Genomic DNA, 7,800 nt, shown 5'->3' on the forward strand with positions numbered 1-7,800 from the left:
TTCTTTGTGGTCAATAAAAAATGCATTTCAGGGCAATATTCGAAATTGATAATTAGTATTAAATATTGAAATAGTCACAATAACTTATTATAATTAATAACAAAATATAACTTTTAATAATTCTTGATGGGTGAAGACTGATCGTTAGTAAGTCTAGTACAAAGAAAACGTTTTGCTTTGTTAAAATTGAAATCTGTTGAGATATTATAAAATATTAATAAAACTTTACAAATCTGTGATTCTTACATTTTCTTGTGTCAGTTTCATTTCTTTGTCCGTTCATTATATTTCTTGTACACCGTTCCTATTGCTTTTTTTTTATGTTTCATCAGAAAATTCGTGTTGTACTAATAATTAACGAAGTTTTAATTAGCGCAGGAATATAAAAGTGGAAGACTGTTAACAACTTTAAAAGTGTTCAAAGACATAGGCGTTGGGACGTCGCTGAGCGTTATTAATGTATTAATTAAGCTTTTGAGTTTCTCAACCGTTGTATCTGTATATATGTATATACATATAGTTTTACAATGTATGATGTATGTATTTAGTGATATGTTCGATGCCTTCGGGTTTATATGCATGTGTATGCATGACAGCAATTGCTTAAGGCCTTGGCGCAGTCAGCGTGTCCTGACTTGAGGGGCAACGGCGATGGCGGTGGACCTATGGAAACCGTTTTGAAGGGTGGCAGGCGGCGGAACGGGGTAATTAGTAATTACACGCATGTTCGCCGCAAACGATACATATATCACGATTCTCTGTTATGATATGCTAACCCTCTGATTTGATTACGGGATTAACCCACTGCATGTAGCAATAAGTGGCTATTGTTAACTTAGATTACACATATAGAACCGACACACGCCGAAATAACCTTACGTTGTGATTGATGTCTACAGGTGCAAGGTTCATTTATAGATGCGCGTAGGCGCGTTCCGTTTATTTCTATAAAATATGAGATGCAATATTGTATTACGTTCGGAGGTGCTCGTAGTATAATGTTTATTAGAGTAAATCATGGCTAGTTACAATACAGTGTGAAACATAGGATGCAAATCGAATATAAAGGTTTCGAGATAATACCGGGAACCTTACAGCTTATTACTACACACAAGAGAAGACACTGAAGCGAAGACAGGAATACCAACTGCGTAATAAAGTAATTTTTTGCATATTAATATTTGCTATTTTATACTTTCTTTATATTTTTATTATATAAAATTTCGTTAAAGATCTGAAAATTTGATTAGTTTGTATTGAATTTAGTGTGGTAATAAATCTGCAACTTAAATAATTTCATTAGCTATGATGTAGCATTTCTCTCATAAAATGTTAATTTACTTTCATTGCGTAACGTTGTGTGGAAATGTTTTATGTGGAAACGTAAAGAAAAATAGTGCCGTGTTTTTATTATATTGGGGGGAATGTATGCAGCATTTTGAATTTATTAGATTCTTTCATTTGCGTGCATAATGCGTATCGGTGGGTGGTCGTCATGTTTGTGCGATGCGAGGGTGGCGGAATATGCAAATGTCTGCAAAAGCAATTACGGAATGGAATTTTGATTTTCGAATGGGAAATAAAAGAGAATGAGAAAATACAGTGGCGAGAAGGAAAACAATTCCTGCACGCTGAGCTCACAGGTGATTGGGATTTATCTGTGATTCAAATCAATTCAGAGAATGACGGACGGACATGTTTTGTTTGTTCCGTAATTCTTAGGTCGTGGCTAGTCGATCGACAGATAAATGCGAATTCCAGTTTTCATAATTACGGCATGAACAGTATATATATATATTCTTAGTAATTTGATGTTGAGCGGAAATACAATCGTTCTAGAATAATAATTCAATTTGCTTTTAGAGATGTGATGGATGTGGTGAAATAAATATTTGCGAAGTGAAATGAAAAGTCGGGAAGTTTGTGCGTGCGATGGATACGGTTCTATGTGAACGTGTGGGCGATGGGGGGTGACTTTGGGGATAGAGGGTTATTCTACGTGCGTGTTGTGAAAGGCTCGAGTCAAAAAATAATATCGCAAATCCCAAATCCTCTACTTCGGCAAGGATATGTGGACCACCGGCGCAAATACGCCGTATAATAAATATCTAAATCTCCTCTATATGCACATATCTCCGACGTATCTTCGGAATACTGAAAAGGTTAAGATTATGAGTGGAGTTCCTGGGATGCAGCCATATGCATTTTCATACGTGACTTGCATGCTTTCCACAACCAGAAGCTGTGTGCATGCCAACGAATTATTTTTCAGCCCTCTCCCTCAAATTAACACCCCCTTGACCTTTACCCATTTCGTACGACCACGCGATCTCGACACCAATTTATACTGCAATAGCATACTTTTCCATTTCATAAACAGTTTCATAAAATAATATTAATCAAACAAAAGTTAAATATTGACTGAAGAAGAATTTCAGAAAATCTTGAACTTTTCTTAATCAAGTAAACATGCAGTAGCATAAAAGCTTGAGATAATTAAATGAATCTTATTTTTGTATCAGGTATATATTTTATTAGTACATACAAAAATTAAGTTGGTTATGGATAATGACAAAGTTGTAACTATAACTACGAAATTGTTATTTATAAAATGTGATTAGTACTTTTCGTTTTTGGTCATGGAATTATAATATTGTTAAGTGTATTGAAAAATCATAAAACACACTGTTGTTCAATTACTCAGTAGAATTCCTTAATTCGAGGCGGAAGAAGTATCATGTAATTTTAATGATATTGATGTAAGTTACATTACAATAGTTACAATATAAATATAATGTAAATGTGATGCAGGTGGACGAGTTCTTTTACACGTCTACGATAGTCGGAGGGATGTGAGAATAGATGGGAGCTTAAAGGTGTCTTCAACTTCGAGAACTCGAGATATTGACTGCACAGCATGATTGCTCCGAAATGCTAGAAGTACAGGCTGCTCCTTACCAACCATACAAGATGTCCATGCTGACAAAACTGTGAGACGATAACTTTCATACTTTTCACCTACAACTCGCGCTTATTATTTTAGTTACAGAATGCACGTTTCGAACCGGCTCCAGAAGCAGATTGACATGTTGTGCTTCTCCAACTTCAGCAACGTATTCGCTCAAGATGGCGACGATGGAGATGGTTCTGACTGGTAATGCGACAACTGGACCCGTGGTCAAGAATCACTCGAACTTCTTGTCGCAAGTCTGAGGGGTGACGATGAGGGATATTCTGTCCCGGTTGCGAGAACAGGACGAGCGGTGAAGATCCATTCGATTTTCATTGTGCAGATGTCGGGAATATGACACCCGCGGCATACCATTTGTTTATTTAATTATAAAAAATACATTTTATAATAACCGATTCTCCGCGTGGCAATAGATCGAAACTTTTCCCGGCGCGATAAATTTGCCGCAACCGCAATCTATAATATTGACGCCTCCCCTTGGTATCCTATTTCTTTACCTTCTCCCTCCAACAAATTCCGGTAATTATCAACGTTCCCATCGCCATCAGATAAAGAAGATCATCTTTCATAAATCGCAAAACCTATCAAAGGACAATATGTAAATTCTCCTGCCGAAAATAATTTGAAACACTTACACAATTTTGAAGCATAACTCTTGGTGCAATCGTATGCATGCAGGAATACATACAGCGATGCAATAAATTTGTTCCTTTTCGTAGAGCGTAGAGATCCATTTCTGTTTGGGTCACAATTAGAATGGTACAAAAAAAAATAATTAATTGGTATTCTTAACGAAAAATTGATGCCTACCTTGATATTTCTTTTCAACCGTAAGAACGGAATTAACGCTCACATTACAAGTGGCTATCCCGACCAAATCACGAAGGCGGCATAAATATTTTGACAGAATCATCCACTTCAGTAGTTGCTACATGTGTTCTTCATACCTAGTCTAGTCGTTTTATAAACACAAACTTGATGCTTTTCATCAGTCCATGGTCCTTTCAACGTTTCAAGTAATTCTCAAGCGTGTTTTCATCCAAGTTGTTGATAATTCTACGAGGTTGAAACCGTCACATTTCCTGCATTGTAAAAAATTGGTTTTACCAGAATGAAGTGCAACTCTGATCTCAATCATATTTACCATTCTTTTTTCGATTTCTCATCACGTTCACGATTCACGTTCTGGCTCGTAGAAAAATTCAACTTGTTATTCTTAACGACAGGTTGATATTTATTTTCAACCCTAACAACCGACCTAAGCCCCCTGAACAGCTTGTGTTTAGTATTTTATTAACCGTACAACCTGTATTAATTATTTATTTGCATATAATAGTATCAGCACTAAATATAAAATAAAAAAATAAAAAATATGTTTATTTAAAACAACATCACTACTGTGATTCTATTTTGAGGTCAAGCGCATAGCCTATTTAATAAACATTCAAAAGTTCTCCAATTTCGTGTTGGGGTTTGTTTTTTTTTCTCTCATATATGTACATAACGTTTCGTCGGGGGTAGAAATACATTAATGTTGTTTGACTAGCTGTCCCCCATACCACCATACAAGCAGTACAAACGACACGCAATACTCCGTTTGTTCTTATTACTCAAATATATATTTATCCCATGCTTTGAGAATATAAAATCCGACGAAACAAACTAATAGACAAACATTTTAATAGTGCCATACCAAATGTAAACATTTTAGAACGTTTTAGCAGTAGACTAATCAATCACTATCGACAAGAATGCAATTAGAGAATACCATTAAATATTGCATATTTAATAAACTGATTCGTTATGTGAAAAACATATCTCATTAAAGAATAACAAATGAGGAATGGCCAAGCACGACGACTGATTTAGTTCATGGCGTCCGCATTTATGACCTAATTTTTATGTTGAAGTGCATCTACTTGAGCATTACCCTCTTCGGTAATGAAGTTCGCATCTGTGTATTGTCGTATATGTGAAAACAACCTTCCTTTAATATGAAATACTGTGCATATTATGTTGTTTACAGAAAGGCAATAAATATTTTATGTACGAAATGAACTTTTATTGGTGTTTTATGAGCATGCCGTTAAACGCATGCATATGCCACATTACATTTGTTTATGTTAATAATTTTCATATGATCGAATTAATAGCATTTTTTAGGCCACAGAAAATGAATGACATGAATTTACTCGAGTATTAATGCATTCAATAAATACAGTTTAATAATCCTGATTAATTAATTTGACATAGAGAGATCATAAATCGTATCAAAAGTAGGCGTATTATAATTAGCGAATGTAATACGCCTACCTTTGACTATAATCACTAATTATACTAATTATACAATTATGCTTACTATTAGTGATTATTGTATAGTTTGTAATTTTATTCAAAAAGTGGCTTCTAACAAAAATAATAATTAATATCACATTTTAATAAAAAAAAAGGCTTTTATATAGTTTTATATATTGAGAATTCAACGTATTTACAAGAATATAAGCAAAATATAATCCTTCTACCAGGTGTTTGCATTCTTTCCGACTAAACTCGCTGTTTGTACTTGGCATTTCTTTGAATCGATTTATGTTTTTTCATAAAAGTTAGCATATTAATGCTATCAAGTTTTACCAAAATATCATTTTAATTTATGAATGTCACTTTCTTAGTGCAATGATTCTCAATCTTTCATATTTTGCGCCCATTTTACTTGAATAATTTTGAATAATTAATACAAGATAAACAAATATAATTGTTGAACTGTCATGTAATTATACTTTTAACTTTCCCTACTAAATATAAATATAAAACAAGCTTCAAATAGGAAGAAATCTCAGAGTGACTATCTCGACTATATAACCAAATATGGATAGGCGGTGTACTTCAAAACAGGCACAAATTAATCATATAAATCCTAGGAATGCTTTGATTTAATGCTTTCGTTTTATTTATATTATGAATTAATAAAAAAATATGTCCTATTTATATATTTGACGATTCCCCTTGTCAAGTTACGGTTACAGTTTGAGAACCGCTGTTCTACTATATTATGAAAAAGTAACACTATTGATTGAGGAAATTATAGTTTCTGTATTAGACGTAACAACTATATATTCACCTATTACATTGATCTATCATATAAAGTATATTTATGATTGCATTGAAAAAAAAAATGAATGACCTTCAATAGTTGTTGATCAATATTCATGTAGAATATAATTATGAAAAGGGATCAAAGCAAATAATAGGGATCAACTGTATGTTAGTTGTATTACAACTGTTTTATTGCAACGATAAATAATGTACACTCATATGTAAAGTATTATATTTTTCACGCAGATGTTAAATATGATTAATATATGAACCGGCGACAATGGGAATTGTAAAACATGGTAGACTGAATTGTAATTCGTCGTTGCCGCTGGTTGTTATGAATTTAAATAACATTTGTTAATATTATGCAACAAAAAATACTAACTATTAATGCTTCCCCAATTATTTCAATATAGATATATTTTTTTGGCTATTTAGATATTTATGTTTCAATAGATCAAAGAATATGTTAATATAATATACAAGAATATTAAGATTTCAAACCCAAGATGAAAAGGGCTTTTTTAAATTATTTTATTTTTTATTGACTCTAATTTGGGCGAAAATGCTTTTTTTAATTTAAGTACAAGTTATTATTTCCATTTTTATAGATATTAAGCTAATTTTAAAGTTGTTTAAAGTTATTTCAAAAAATTTCAACATTATCCAGTTTTAATATATCAGTAAATTAATAATAATAAACTTAATTAGTTGTACACAAGCTAAAAGGGCTACTAACAATTCCGCTTTATTTAATTTTTTATTTACTAATTTTTATTGACTCTAAATTGGAAAACAAGGCTAACCATTAACAACTTTTTATTATTTCCATTTTTATAGATATTAAACTAATTTTAAAGTTGTTGAAAGTTATTTCTACCCACATATTTAGTGTATAACATTATTACATTATTGTGATCTATTGGTTGTAAGTTTCAAGTTTTAATTATGTATCTTTACGAGTAGAAAATATCAAAATGTTTACTAATTGCACATTACAATGGCAAACTTGCTGGAATACAGAGCAGCGCCGAGCGGCAGTAGGAAACGGATGTAACTGTGTGTATCATATAATTGAGCCATGAAACATAAAGAGAAGATCAACAAGTTGTCAGTCGTCAAATAAGGGACGGGGTGGTGCGCAGGGGGAGAGGGGGGCGGTGGTTGTAGGGGCGACACCAGAGTTGACCTGGGGGTTTGTCGCGGCTCACCCTTTTCTTTCGTTCCATGGATGGTGGAGTCCGGCCGCACAAAGATTTATCGTTTAATTTCTGAAAGACTCTCTCCATTTTCTCAGTTTGTCTTTTCGAATAAATATAGTTCCCTGTGTTCGCAATAAAATATTATTTATGTTTTGCTTCAAATACACAGAACTATCTCAGACCTAGATCAGAGAACTATCTAGATCCATTATTATAAAACACAAAAAAGTATTACTCTAATTATCAATTTCCTAGAGGTAAAATCTATGTTTCACAAACATTACATTTCATTATTTGTAATTGGTGTATTGATATTTGTTTGACGACACTAACAAACATATTGCAACTTCATCTAATTTCGAATTCATTTAATAGTGAGCCGTAAATAATCTTTATAAATGTTGGGAATGCAATGTATGCATGCGACCTAAAATTTTCCAAAACAATTTACGACACTTCCAACGTCATGCATTTGTTTATGCTTGGCAGTGGGAAACATAAAGCTTTGCTGACAAATTCATACTTTGCTCAAAT

General features: G+C 33.0%; 1 long non-coding RNA gene across 1 annotated transcript; it reads left to right on the top strand.

Moving 5' to 3' along the window:
- Positions 1–992: 992 nt before the first annotated feature.
- On the top strand, positions 993–4,309 carry LOC108567831. The gene is made up of 3 exons (XR_001891263.1): positions 993–1,159; positions 2,812–2,990; positions 3,044–4,309. It is a non-coding gene; the product is annotated as an uncharacterized LOC108567831 (long non-coding RNA).
- The last annotated feature ends 3,491 nt before the right edge of the window (positions 4,310–7,800 follow it).

Source organism: Nicrophorus vespilloides, unplaced genomic scaffold, assembly GCF_001412225.1.
Source record: "Nicrophorus vespilloides isolate i.1.1-1 unplaced genomic scaffold, Nicve_v1.0, whole genome shotgun sequence".
Taxonomy (NCBI): domain Eukaryota; kingdom Metazoa; phylum Arthropoda; class Insecta; order Coleoptera; family Silphidae; genus Nicrophorus; species Nicrophorus vespilloides.